Source organism: Cetorhinus maximus, chromosome 9 (genome assembly GCF_964194155.1).
Source record: "Cetorhinus maximus chromosome 9, sCetMax3.hap1.1, whole genome shotgun sequence".
In the NCBI taxonomy this organism is placed as follows: Eukaryota; Metazoa; Chordata; class Chondrichthyes; order Lamniformes; family Cetorhinidae; genus Cetorhinus; species Cetorhinus maximus.
The window spans coordinates 25,173,548-25,187,201 of record NC_135887.1 but is presented as its reverse complement, the minus strand read 5'-3'; the positions used below and the strand labels follow the sequence as shown (position 1 = coordinate 25,187,201).

Genomic DNA, 13,654 nt, shown 5'->3' with positions numbered 1-13,654 from the left:
CTGGTGTAAATTTTCCAAAATTCACTAGATTCTGGAAATTAGCATCGGGAAGAGTCTGAGAAGAGTGTCCTACAGTCAGCATCGTGGTGAAGAAGTCTGGGAAGAGTGTCCTGCAGTCAGCATCGCGGTGAAGCAGTCTGGGAAGAGTGTCCTATAGTCAGCATTGCGGTGAAGCAATCTGGGAAGAGTGTCCTGCAGCCAGCATCGTGATGAAGCAGTTTGGGAAGAGTGTCCTGCAGTCAGTTCTTGTTGAAAATAACAAGAGTGACATCATAAGACAGCACAAGAGAGCGGCAGAGAGATCAGAACCAGCGTGAATGCAGGATAGCTTCAAAAAGTGACGTCAGCACAAAGGTGAGAGCTGATTGCTGAGTAGTGGGTAATGGTTTTTCTCCAGTTTTTTCTCCAGTTTAAAATAGATTAAGCTAAGGAAAGTTAAGAGTTATATTTTTTATTTAAAGCACATAAATAATTTAATGTTTTTTTTACTGTATTTAACTTAAAGTAAGGGATTTTTTTCAACTAAGAGTATGGCAGGGCAGCTCATTCCCATGTTATGTACCGCCTGCAACATGTGGGAAGTCCTAGACACTCCTTGCACTCTGACTGACCACGTGTGCAGGAAGTGCCACCAGCTGCAGCTCCTTGAGCTCCGAGTTTTGAGCGGCAGCTGGAGGCACTGAGGTGCATCCGTGAGACTGAGAGTTTTGTGGATAGCACGTTTTTAGACATAGTCACCCCACAGCTTACGGAAGTGCAGACAGAGAGGGAATGGGTGGCCATCAGTCAGAAGAAAGGTGTCAGGCAGGTAGTCAGGAAATCCCCAGGGTGCATCTCGCTCGAGAACCATTTTTCTGTGTTGGAAAACGGTGAGGCTGATGGTTCCTCTGGGGAGTGCAGCCACGCTCATGACACTGTGAGTGGCTCAGCTGCACGGGGGGGAGGAAAAAGAGGGGAAGAACAATAGTGGTAGGAGACTCAATAGTAAGGGGAACAAACAGGTGTTTCTGCAGCCATAGACGTGACTCCAGGATGGTATGTTGCCTCCCTGGTGCCAGGGTCAAGGATATCACTGAACGGCTGCAGGACATTCTAAAGGGGAAGGGCAAACAGACAGAGATCGTGGTATATATTGGTACCAATGACATGGGTAGAAAAAGGGATGAGGTCCTGCAAGCAAAATTTAAGGAATTAGAAAGCAGAATTTAAGGAATTAGGAAGCAGATTAAAAAACAGGACCTCAAAGGTAGTAATCTCTGAATTACTTCTGGTGCCACGCGTTAGTGAGTATAGAAATAGGAGGTTAGTCCAGTTGAATGTGTGGCTGGAGAGATGGTGCAGGAGGGAGGGCTTTAGATTTCTGGGACATTGGGACCACTTCCGGGGGCAGGGGGACCTTTACAAGGCAGAAGGGTTGCACCTGAACTGGAATGGGACCAACATCCTTGCGGGGAGGCTTGCTAGTGCTGTTGGGGAGGGTTTAAACTAACTTGGCAGGGGGATGGGATCCTGAGAGGAGGTTCAGCAGGGGGAGATGCACAGCCAAAATTAGAAGAGACAGCAAGTAAGTCTGGAAGGCATAGAAATTATAGGCCAGTTAAGGCACAAGGGAGTTTTTATTTTAATGCAAGGAGTCTGACGAATAAGGCAGATGAGTTGAGGGCACAAGTTAACACATGGAAGTATGAAGTCATTGCTGTCACAGAGACATGGTTGAGAGAGGGGCAGGATTGGCAGCTCAATATTCCAGGATATAGGGTCTTCAGGCGAGACAGGGAAGGAGGTAAAAGAGGAAGAGGTTTCGCAGTATTGATCAAGGGATCAATTACAGCAGTAAGGAGGGATGATATCTTAGAAGGATCCTCAAATGAAGCCATATGGGTAGAACTTAAAAACAAAAAAGGAGCAATCACATTGCTGGGAGTGTACTATAGGCCACCAAACAGTCAAAAAGAAATAGAAGAGTAGATATGTAGGCAAATTTCAGAGAAGAGTAAAAATAATAGGGTAGTAATAGTGGGGGATTTCAACTTCCCCAACATTAACTAGGTTAGTCATAGTGTGATATGTTTAGAGGGAGCAGAATTTTAAAAATACATCCAGGAGAGCTTTTTAAGCCAGTCTGTGGAAGGTCCTACAAGAGAGGGGTGGTCCTGGGCTTAATTTTAGGGAATGGAGCCAGGCAAGTGGTCGAGGTATCAGTGGGGGAGCATTATGCAGATAGTGATCATAACGCCGTTAGATTCAAGGTTGTTATGGAAAAGGACAAGGATGGGCCAGAAATCAGAGTTCTAAAGTGGGGGAAGGCCGATTTTAATAAGATCAGATATTTGGCCAGAATGGACTGGGAGCAGCTACTTTTAGGTAAATCTGCGTCAGAGCAGTGGGACTCATTCATGAATGAAATAGGGAGAGTACAGGGCCAACATATTCCAATAAAGATAAGGGGTGGGACCAACAAATCCAGGGAACCCTGAGTGTCGAGAGATATACAGGATTGGATAAAGAGAAAAAAGGAGGCTTATGGCAGATACCGAGAGCTGAAAACAGCAGAAGCCCTAGAGGAGTACGGAATGTGTAGGGGGAACTTAAAAGGGAAATTAGGAGAGCAAAAAGGGGGCATGAAAAAACATTGGCAGGTAAAATAGAGGAAAATCCAAAGTTATTGTACAAGTACATTAAGAGTAAGAGGATAACTAGGGAAAAAGTGGGGCCCATAAAGGACCATAGTGGTAACTTGTTTGTGGAGCCAGAAGACGTAGTAGGGTTCTAAATGAATACTTTGTGTCGGTGTTTACAAGTGAGAGGGACAACATAGGTATGGAAATCAGGCAGAAGAACTGTGATATAATTAAAGAAGCTAGCATAGAAAGGGAGGAGGTATTAAGAGGTCTGGCAGGCTTAAAAGTAAATAAATCTCCAGGCCCTGATGAAATGTATCCCAGGCTGTTGAGTGAGGCAATGGAAGAGATAGCAGGAGCGTTGGCATTAATTTTCAAACCTCTCTGGCCACAGGAGAGGTGCCAGAGGACTGGAGGACAGCCAATGTGGCACCTTTATTCAAGAAGGGAGGAAGGGATAACCCAGGAGGCTACAGGCCAATCAGTCTAACCTCAGTGGTGGGGAAACTATTGGAAACAATTCTGAGGGACAGAATTAATCTACACTTGGAGGGGCAGGGATTAATCAAGGACAGTCAGCATGATTTTGTTAAGGGGAGGTCATGTCTGACCAATTTGATTGAATTTTTCGAAGAGGTGAACAGGTGTGTAGATGAGGGCAATGCATTTAACGTAGTCTACTTGGACTTCAGCAAGGCTTTTGATAAGGTCCTGAAGGTAAGAGCCTATGGCAATTTGACAAATTTGATCCAGAATTGGCTGAGTGGCAGGAAGCTGAAGGTGATGGTCGAGAGGTGTTTTTGTGACTGGATGCCTGTGTCCGGTGGGGTTCCACAGGGATCGATGTTGGGTCCCTTGCTGTTTGTGGTGTATATAAACAATTTAGACTTGAATGTAGGAGGGTTGATCAGTAAGTTTACAGATGACACGAAAATTGGTGGGGTGGTAAATAGTGAGGAGGATAGCCTTAGATTACAGGAGGAGATAGACTGGCTGGTCAGATGGGCTGATCAGCGGCAAATGGAATTTAATCCGGATAAGTGTGAGGTGATGCACTTGGACAGAACAAACAAGGCACAGGAATGCATGATGCATGGTAGGACCCTGGGAAGTACCGAGGATCAGAGGGACCTTGGTGTGCATGTCCACCGGTCCCTTACGGTAGCGGGACAGGTAGATAAAGTGGTTAAGAAGGCATATGGGATACTTGCCTTTATTAGTCAAGACATAGAATATAAGAGCAGGGAGGTTAGGCTGGAACTGTATAAAACGCTGGTTAGGCCACAGCAGTTCTGGAATCTGCATTATAGGAAGGATGTGATTGCACTAGAGAGAGCGCAGAGGAGATTTACCAGGATGTTGCCTGGGCTGGAGAGTTTTAGTTATGAGGAGAGATTGGATAGACTGGGGTTATTTTCTCTAGAGCAGAGGAGATTGAGGAGGGACATGATTGAGGTGTATAAAATTATGAGGGGCATAGCTAGGGTAGACAGGAAGGTACTTTTCCCCTTAGTGGAGGGATCAATAACCAGGAGGCATATATTTAAGGTAAGGGGCATGAGGTTTAGAGGGGATGTGAGGAAGAATTTCTTCACCCAGAGGGTGGTGGGAATCTGGAACTCACTGCCTGAAAGGGTGGTAGAGGCAGAACCCTCATAACATTTAAGAAGTATTTGGATGTGCACTTGCGATGCCATGGCATACAAGACTATGGACCTAGTGCTGGAAAATGGGATTAGAATAATTAGGTAATTGTTTGACCAGCACAGACTTGTTGGGCCGAAAGGCCTTTCTCTGTGCTGTAGACCTCTTTGACTCTATGACTCTAGCAAGTATAACCTCTCAGTTCAAGAAGGGAGGGAAGCAGAAAACTGGAAACTGTAGGCCAGTTAGCTTAACGTATGTTGTGGGGAAGTTGTTAGAATCGATCATTAAGGAGGATATAGCTGGGCACTTAGAAGAGCTGAAGCATCTTGAGTCAGCATGGTTTTTTGATAGAAAAATCATGTTTTACCAATTTATTGGAGTTTTTTGAAGGAGTAACATGCGCAGTGGATAAAGGGGAGCCTGTAGACATAATGTACTTGGATTTCCAGAAGGCATTTGATAAGGAGCAACATCAAAGGTTATTACAGAAAATGAAAGCGCATAGTGTAGGGGGGTAACATATTAGTATGAATAGAAGATTGGCTGGCTGGCATACATGCATACATGGGTCTTTTCCTGATTGGCAGAATGTGACGAGTGGAGTCCCACAGGGGTCTGTGCTGGGCCCTGAACTTTTTATGATTTACATCAATGCCTTAGATGAGGGGAGCAAAGACATGGTAGCTAAATTTGCAGATGACACAAAGATAGGTAGGAAAGTATGTTGTGACGAAGACATGAAGAGTTTGCAGATGGATAGAGGTAGGTTGAGCAAGTGGGCAAAGATCTGGCAAGTGGAAAATGTGAAGTTGTTCACTTTGACAGGAAGAACATAGAAGCAGAGCATTACTTAAATGGAGAGCGGAGCTGCATAATTCTGAGATGCAGAGGGATCTAGGTGCTCTAGTACATGAGTCACAAAAAGTTAGTATGCAGGTACAGCAAGAAATTAAGAAGGCTAAAGGAATGCTATCCTTTATTACGAGAGGGATTGAACAGAAAAATAAGGATGTTATGCTTCAGTTATACAGGGCATTGGTGAGACCACACCTCAAATACTGTATGCAGTTTTGATGTCCTTATTTAAGGAAGGATGTAAATGCATAGGAGGCAGTTCAAAGGAGGTTTACTAGATTGATACCTGGAATGAGTGGGTTGTCTTATGAGGAAATTTTGGACAGACTGGGCTTGTTTCCACTGGAGTTTAGAAGAGTGAGGGGTGATTTGATTGAAGTATACAAGATCCTGAATGGCCTTGACAAGATGGACGCGAAAGGATGTTTCCTCTTGTGGGTGAGTTCAGAACTAGGGGCACTGTTTTAAAATTAGGAGTCGCCCTTTTGAAACAGGAGAAATTTTTTCTCTCAGAGGGTTGTGTGAATATTTTTAAGGCAGAGGTAGATAGATTCTTGTTAGGCAAAGGGATCAAAGGTTATTGGGGGTAGATAGGAATGTGGAAATCGAAACACAAGAAGATTGATTATTGAATAGTGGAGCAGGCTCAAGGGTCAACTGTTGTTCCTATTTCTTATGTTCTTATGGCTGAAACTGGGTCACAAGAATCTGATTTCATGGGGGCTATGTCCCATGCCCAAGGATGCCTTCAATACATCCAACACCAAAGTGGCTCAGGTGATATTAAGGCATTCCAGATGATTGTCATAAACAGATGTTAATGGATATGCCAGTGAATAGCCTGCACTTGTCTAAGGACCTCGCTCTGAGATTGGTCAAGGACTAGGAGATGTTTGCAACCTGCAAGCGCTGGCATGGTTTCCCGGCTCTACAACAACCTAACCATTGGTCCTTACAGGGCATATTGCAGGCTGTCAACTTTCATCACTTGCCTTATATGGAGCCTGGAGGTGCCTCTCTCATGTTTGCTTCCCATTCCCCTTCCTACAGAGTTTAGTGGAAAGATACTGCTAGTGTCCAAGTTCTAGTTCTGAGCCCGCTTGGCTGGATCACGATGTAGCCCAATTTACACCCACAGCTCGCCAGTTTCATGATCATGAGGCCCTCAGACCATTTCATATGATTCTAGACTCAAGCTCCCCATTATGGGTCCTTATTTAGGTGCTCACTGACTTCTCTCCTACCTCCCACCATTATTTCTGACCTTTTAGTGTAATTGACAACATTTAATAACTTTTTATCAAGTTCTGTTTGAGAGTGAAGGCAGCTGACAATTTGCAGCTAAGCCTTGGTCTATTTAACTTTTGGTGACTGGTCATGACTGGGTGGCTCTCTGATTTCCATTGCTTTCCAAAGAGGGATAGCTTGACCAGCTTTCCTCCACTGGTCAATCTCCCTCTGAAGTAAGAACTGGGCCTTGAGTTTAGTGTGAGGAGAGTTACAGATGTAAATTGCATCAGTGACACCATAATATAACACAATGGAATAACACCTCAAAGTAGGAAATTAATACCACAAATGGGATTAAAAATTAAAATTGTTTCTATCTATGTTCACATCTGTTCCTGGAATCTGGGTTTTACAGCTTTACAACAGCAACAATAACTTGCATTTATATTGCACCTTTAACATAGGAGTGTTAATATAGGAGTGCTATCAAAGTTTGACACCGAGGAGATATTAGGACAAGTAACCAAATTTTTTCCAAAGAGGTAGATTTTAAGGAGCATCTTATGGAAGGAGAGAGGTGGATAGACAGAGGTTTAGGGAGGGAATTACAGAGTTTAGGGCCCAGGTAGCTGAAGGCATGGCTGCCAATAGTGGAGCGATTAAAAGCATAAGAGGCTACAATTAGATTTGGGCAGGAGTCCTCTCCCCGTTCAACGGATCCTTTTACCCACCTCCAATATTCTCCCTCCACCATGACCCCTCCCTGTGGATTCTTACCTTCTCTTGATCTTTTCGTTGAGAACTGTCGGCGTGACATTAGCCGTCTCAATTTCTCTGCTCCTCTCACCCATTCTAATCTGTCTCTCTCTGAATTTACTGCACTCCGTTCTCTCAGGTCCAATCCCAACATTGTCATCAAACCCACTGACAAGGGTGGTGCTGTTGTTGTCTGGCGCACTGACCTCTACCTCGCGGAGGCTGAGCGTCAACTCGCAGACACTTCCTCCTACCTCTCCCTGGACCATGACCCCACCACAGAACATCAAGCCATTGTTTCCAGGACTGTCACTGACCTCATCTCCTCTGGAGATCTTCCTCCCACAGCTTCCAACCTGATAGTCGCCCAACCTCGGACGGCCCGCTTCTACCTCCTACCCAAAATCCACAAACAGAACTGTCCTGGCAGACCGATCGTGTCAGCCTGTTCCTGCCCCACGGAACTCATTTCTCGTTATCTTGACTCCCTTCTCTCTCCCCTTGTCCAGTCCCTTCCCACCTACATCCGTGATTCCTCTGACACCTTACGTCACATCAACAATTTCCAGTTCCCTGGCCCCAACCGCTTCCTCTTCACCATGGATGTCCAATCCCTCTACACCTCCATCCCCCACCAGGATGGTCTGAGGGCCCTTAGCTTCTTCCTTGAACAGAGGCCAGAACAATCCCTATCCACCACTACTCTCCTCCGTCTGGCTGAACTTGTTCTCACACTGAACAATTTCTCCTTTAACTCCTCTCACTTCCTCCAAATAAAAGGTGTGGCTATGGGTACCCGCATGGGCCCCAGCTATGCCTGTCTCTTTATGGGGTATGTGGAACATTCCTTGTTCCAGTCCTACTCCGGCCCCCTCCCACAACTCTTTCTCCGGTACATCGATGATTACTTCGGTGCTGCTTCATGCTCTCGCCGGGACCTGGAAAAATTTATTAATTTTGCTTCCAATCTCCACCCCTCCATCATTTTCACATGGTCCATCTCTGACACTTCTCTTCCCTTCCTTGACCTCTCTGTCTCAATTTCTGATGATAGACTGTCCACCAATATCCATTACAAGCCTACCGACTCCCACAGCTACCTCAACTACAGCTCCTCACACCCCGCTTCCTGTAAGGACTCCATCCCATTCTCTCAGTTCCTTCGCCTCCGTCGCATCTGTTCTGATGACGCTACCTTCAAAAACAGCTCCTCTGACATGTCCTCCTTCTTCCTTAACCGAGGTTTTCCACCCACGGTCGTTGACAGGGCCCTCAACCGTGTCCGGCCCATATCCCGCGCATCCGCCCTCACACCTTCTCCTCCCTCCCAGAAACATGATAGGGTCCCCCTTGTCCTCACTTATCACCCCACCAGCCTCCGCATTCAAAGGATCATCCTCCGCCATTTCCGCCAACTCCAGCATGATGCCACCACCAAACACATCTTCCCTTCACCCCCCCTGGCGGCATTCCGTAGGGATCGTTCCCTCCGGGACACCCTGGTCCACTCCTCCATCACCCCCTACTCCTCAACCCCCACCTATGGCACCTCCCCATGCCCACGCAGAAGATGCAACACCTGCCCCTTCACTTCCTCTCTCCTCACCATCCAAGGGCCCAAACACTCCTTTCAAGTGAAGCAGCATTTCACTTGCATTTCCCCTAACTTAGTCTACTGCATTCATTGCTCCCAATGCGGTCTCCTCTACATTGGAGAGACCAAACGCAAACTGGGCGACCGCTTTGCAGAACACCTGCGGTCTGTCCGCAAGAAAGACCCAAACCTCCCTGTCGCTTGCCATTTTAACACTCCACCCTGCTCTCTTGCCCACATGTCTGTCCTTGGCTTGCTGCATTGTTCCAGTGAAGCCCAACACAAACTGGAGGAACAGCACCTCATCTTCCGACTAGGCACTTTACAGCCTTCCGGGCTGAATATTGAATTCAACAACTTTAGATCTTAAACTCCCCCTCCCCCCATCCCCACCCCGTTTCTTCCCCCTCCCTTTTGTTTTTTTTTGTTTTTTTTTCAATAATTTATATAGATTCTTCTTTTCCCACCTATTTCCATTATTTTTAAATCTACAACTAATACCTTGTTAGTCTTTCCACCCCACCCCCACTAGAGCTGTACCTTGAGTATCCTGCCATCCATTCTTAATTAGCACTTTTCTTAGATAATATCACTACCTTCAACACCTCTTTGATCCTTTTGTCTGTGACATCTTTTGATTATCTGCTCCTATCACTGCTTGCTTGTCCCCACAACCACCCCACCCTCAACTTCTCTCTCCCCCCCCCCCCACCTTAAACCAGCTTATATTTCACCTCTCTCCTAACTATACTTCAGTTCTGTTGAAGGGTCATGTGGACCCGAAACGTCGGCTCTTTTCTTCTCCACCGATGCTGCCAGACCTGCTGAGTTTTTCCAGGTAATTCTGTTTTTGTTTTACAATTAGATGAGTGTAGATACCTTGGGGAGTTGTGGGGCTGGAGGTTAGGGAGGAGCGAGACAATGGAGACATTTGAAAACAAAGAATGCAAATTTTGAAATCAAAGAATTGCCATACTGAGAGCGTGTAGGTTAGCGTACACCAGGGCCCAGAACAGGGGACGTGGGAGGCACAGACAGTGCCAAACACCGGGGCCTGATGCTGTGGGGTGGCGGGGGAAGATCTGCAGACCAGCTTTAAAAAATCGGAAGCGGAGGGTTCTGATCTTTTTAAATCTGGTCTGTCAGTGTCAGTTTCACTGAGTTGCTGCTCTGCTGCTTCCGACCTTCAGGCAGCTTCGTGGATCCGATTTTTTTTTGAAGGGCTCACCAGAAAACAGAAGCTGCCCGAAAATCAACAGCACAGCAACTGTCAAGAGAATGTCCTTACTGAAAAAATGGTAAGTGAAACCCCTGCAGCTATAGAACCAATTGGAAAGTGTGTGTGTGTGTATATGTGGGTGGGGGGGAGTGCAGGGGGTGTGGTGGGTTGGGTTGAAGGGGATGTTGGGGAGGTTGGGGGTAGGGGGTTGGGGAGGGTGGGGGAGGCTGTTGGTGGAGGGTTGGAGGGGGCAGTGGGGGAGGTTAGGAGGAGGATGTTCAGGGGGAGCGGTTTGGGTGAAGGTTGGAGGGGGGTTGGAGGGGGCTTGGGGGAGGTTGGAGGGGATTTTTGGGGGAGGTTGAAGTGTGGGTTGGGGGAACTGGGGACGGTTGAAATGGTGGTTGGATGGGGGGTTGGAGAGGTTGGAGGGGGGATTGGGGGGAGGTTGAAGCAGGGGTTGTGCGGAGGTTAGAGGGGGGTTGGAGGGGAGTTGGGGGGAAGATTGAAAGGGGGGTTGGGGGGAAGTTAGCTACAGAGTTGAATTGTTTTGTAAATGTAGTGATTTCTTTGTAACCACTTTCCTAAAATCAGTTGCTTGCTCTGTGATTAAAATCATCCTTTGAGACTCAGCATTGGTCCTGCAATTTCAGCATTGCTACAATCACTCTGCCTACTGCATACATGCAGGTGTAATGAAAGAAAGACAAAACCTACATTTATACAGCACCTTTCACAATATCCCAAATCAATTCACAGCCAATTAAGTACTTTTGAGTTGTAGTCACTGGTATAATGTAGGCAATGTTATCAAATGGCAGAGCAGGCTGCAGGGGCAGAATGGCCTACTCCTGCTCCTAATGTGTATGTTTGTATGTCATTCTGGGATGGAGGAGATGAACTGGGCGAATTGACGGTGGAATCATGGCTGGAGTTCTATTTATTTTGCTCATGAAAGTTTACTGTGAGCGGGATTTGTGGGGTGAGATTGCTAGGACAGGAGTATGTAATGGGCTCATAGTGAATCAGTAACCTGTTTTACACTGCACATGATTCCCAAGAGTGTTTTCCATTGACTTAAATCTTGTTCTTTTGTTTACTTACCTATTGTCCCACTCTATCTTGGTGCTTTTTAAAAGTTTTTTGAGTATTGAAATATCGTGATAAAGTTGTGCTGCAGAGTAAATATTGAAAATATATTGTAGTGAGAAGCAGAAAACAACAGTCTTCAGACTTGCTGATCAAGAAAACAAGATACAATTGTGAACCATTCAGTCTTTGTTCTCTGCCCTCTTAAAAGTTGTGTTGCACAGAGATGCCTGAGAGCTCCTACGCTTCTCACTGACAGTGAAGATCGATATCGTTCAATCTTCCACTTTGTTGCTCAGGAGTCATTTCATCTTTCTACCCTGTGAGATTACTGATAAAATGGAATTTAATTATACATCTTGTATGAAATAATTATATTGAATAATATCATACATCCAGGCAGCAGAAAGTCTTCTTCTACTTCTACAGAATGGAAATGATCTTGTGCAGTATATCTGGGTTGCAAGTTTTGAATCTTTCTCCCAAAATAATTTACTGTCACCATGTCCATATGGTGCAATGTGCAGGACATGTTAATGAGGCCTGAGGCAGTCACCAAAATCAGTTATTGTCTGCACAGAGTTATAAATAACTAATAGTATATTTTGCCGTCAAATTAACAATATTGCATGATGCTGAAAAAGCAAAATTTGTACTCTCTGGTTTGTTTAATATTCACAGCGGGATCACCTATAGGGTGCACACAAATGAACACTGCATTATATCATTGCTGCTCTTAATATTAATCACCCATGCTGCATATATAATCGGGTGATATTTGTAAACAGATGCCAATAATGGGTGTCATAATTTTACTGTGACCTTTCTGTGATTGTTTGGTGAATTGATTGGTGAATCTCGAAAGGGGAAAAAATATCATGCATGATGGAGGGGGAGGGTTAAAGTAGGGGTGGGGAGAACATGAACAGGAGAGAGAGCACATTCTGAGTGGGGCACAGCCAGAGTGGGTATTCGGAATTTGGTGCAAACTGGGAATTGAACTGGTAAGTCTTTCTCTTTAATTTTTGTAAGTTCAGTAGTCTAGTTAAAAGGTTGGTAAGGTAGCTGACTTAGCTGACTGTGTGACAGTTAACTGTCAATCACATGAAGCTTGATTAGGGCCTGATTAAGTGTTAATTACTATTTGAAATGTAACTCGTGGTGAGTCAACTCAGCTCGATTTAAGAAAGGGACTATCTAGAAGCGCACTACAGTGTGCGTGCACATGAACAGGAGAGAGAGCACAGCCAGAGTGGGTATTTGGAATTTGGTCCAAAGTGGGAATTCGGTGTATAGGGGACGAGGTGCTCTTTGCATTTTTTCCTTGCTCTCCAACTTCTTAAATCTTCAGAGCGTGCTGCAGCAGGAGAGGCTACAAGGGAAAGGAATCACGGGTAAGTAGTGGGTAAGGTACTTACTACTTTAATCACTTATAGTTTAAGGTCTTTTTGTGGTTTACAGTTTGTATATTCTAAAGTAACGAGGATCAGGAAAGAAGGGCCCTAGAGTAATTGACTTAAAAGGTTTAATTTAAAGGGATAAGTCATGGCAGGAGCGCTCAAAGCTGTGGTGTGCTCCTCGTGCTCCATGTGGGAAGCCGGGGACATTTCCAGTGCCCAGGGCCAGCATGCGTGCAGGAAGTGTGTCCAGCTGCAGCTCCTGGAAGCTTGGGTTTCAGAGCTGGAACGGCGGCTGGGGACACTGTGGAGCATCTGCGAGTCTGAGAGCATCATGGATAGCACGTTTAGAGAGGTGGTCATATCACAGATGAAGGGACTTGAGGAAGGAAGGGAATTCCTGGATCACTGGGACCGTTTCTGGGGAAGGTGGGACTTGTACAAGCAGGACGGTCTACATCTGAACCACAGCAGGACTAACATTCTTGCGGGCGGGTTTGCAGGTGCTGTTGGGAGGAGTTTAAACTAATACGGCAGGGGGAGGGGACACAGAATGTTAGCAGAATAGGGACACATCATAATACAGCAAAACAATCAAGTCAGAGGGAGTACAGCTGCAATAAGCTTCAAGGGAATAAGGCAAGGCTGGATGGCCTCTACTTTAATGCCAGGAGTATTATAGGTAAAACAGATGAGTTAAGAGTGAGGATTGACACATGGAATTGTGATATAGTGGCCATCACTGAGACATGGTTGAGGGAGGGGCAGGATTGGCAGCTCAACATTCCAGGATATAGAATCTTCAGGCGAGACAGGGGAGGGGGTAAAAGAGGAGGAGGCGTTACATTATTAGTTAAGGAGTCAGTTACTGCAGTAAGGAGAGATGATATCTTGGAGGAGGCATCGAATGAAGCTTTGTGGGTAGAGCTTAGGAATAAAAAAGGGGCAACCACATTGTTAGGTGTTTATTATAGACCCCCAGATAGCCGGTGGGAAATTGAGGAGCAAATATGTGCACAATTTGTGGAGGTGTGTAAAAACAATAACAATAGGGTAATTATATTAGGTGATTTCAACTTTCCCAACATTAATTGAGATAGACATAGAGTTAAGGGCTTGGATGGAGTGGATTTCTTGAAATGTGTACAGGAGAACTTTTAAGGTCAATGTGTAGAGGGTCCAACAAGGGACGGCGCAGTGCTGGACCTAATTCTGGGGAATGAAGCCGGACAGGTGGCTGAGGTGGTGG

General features: G+C 45.6%; 1 protein-coding gene across 1 annotated transcript in view; it reads left to right on the top strand.

Moving 5' to 3' along the window:
- LOC144684173 (forkhead box protein N1-like) overlaps positions 1–13,654 on the top strand; it is an 87,387-nt gene that overhangs the window by 26,966 nt on the left and 46,767 nt on the right. The gene's annotated exons all lie outside the window — the stretch shown is intronic.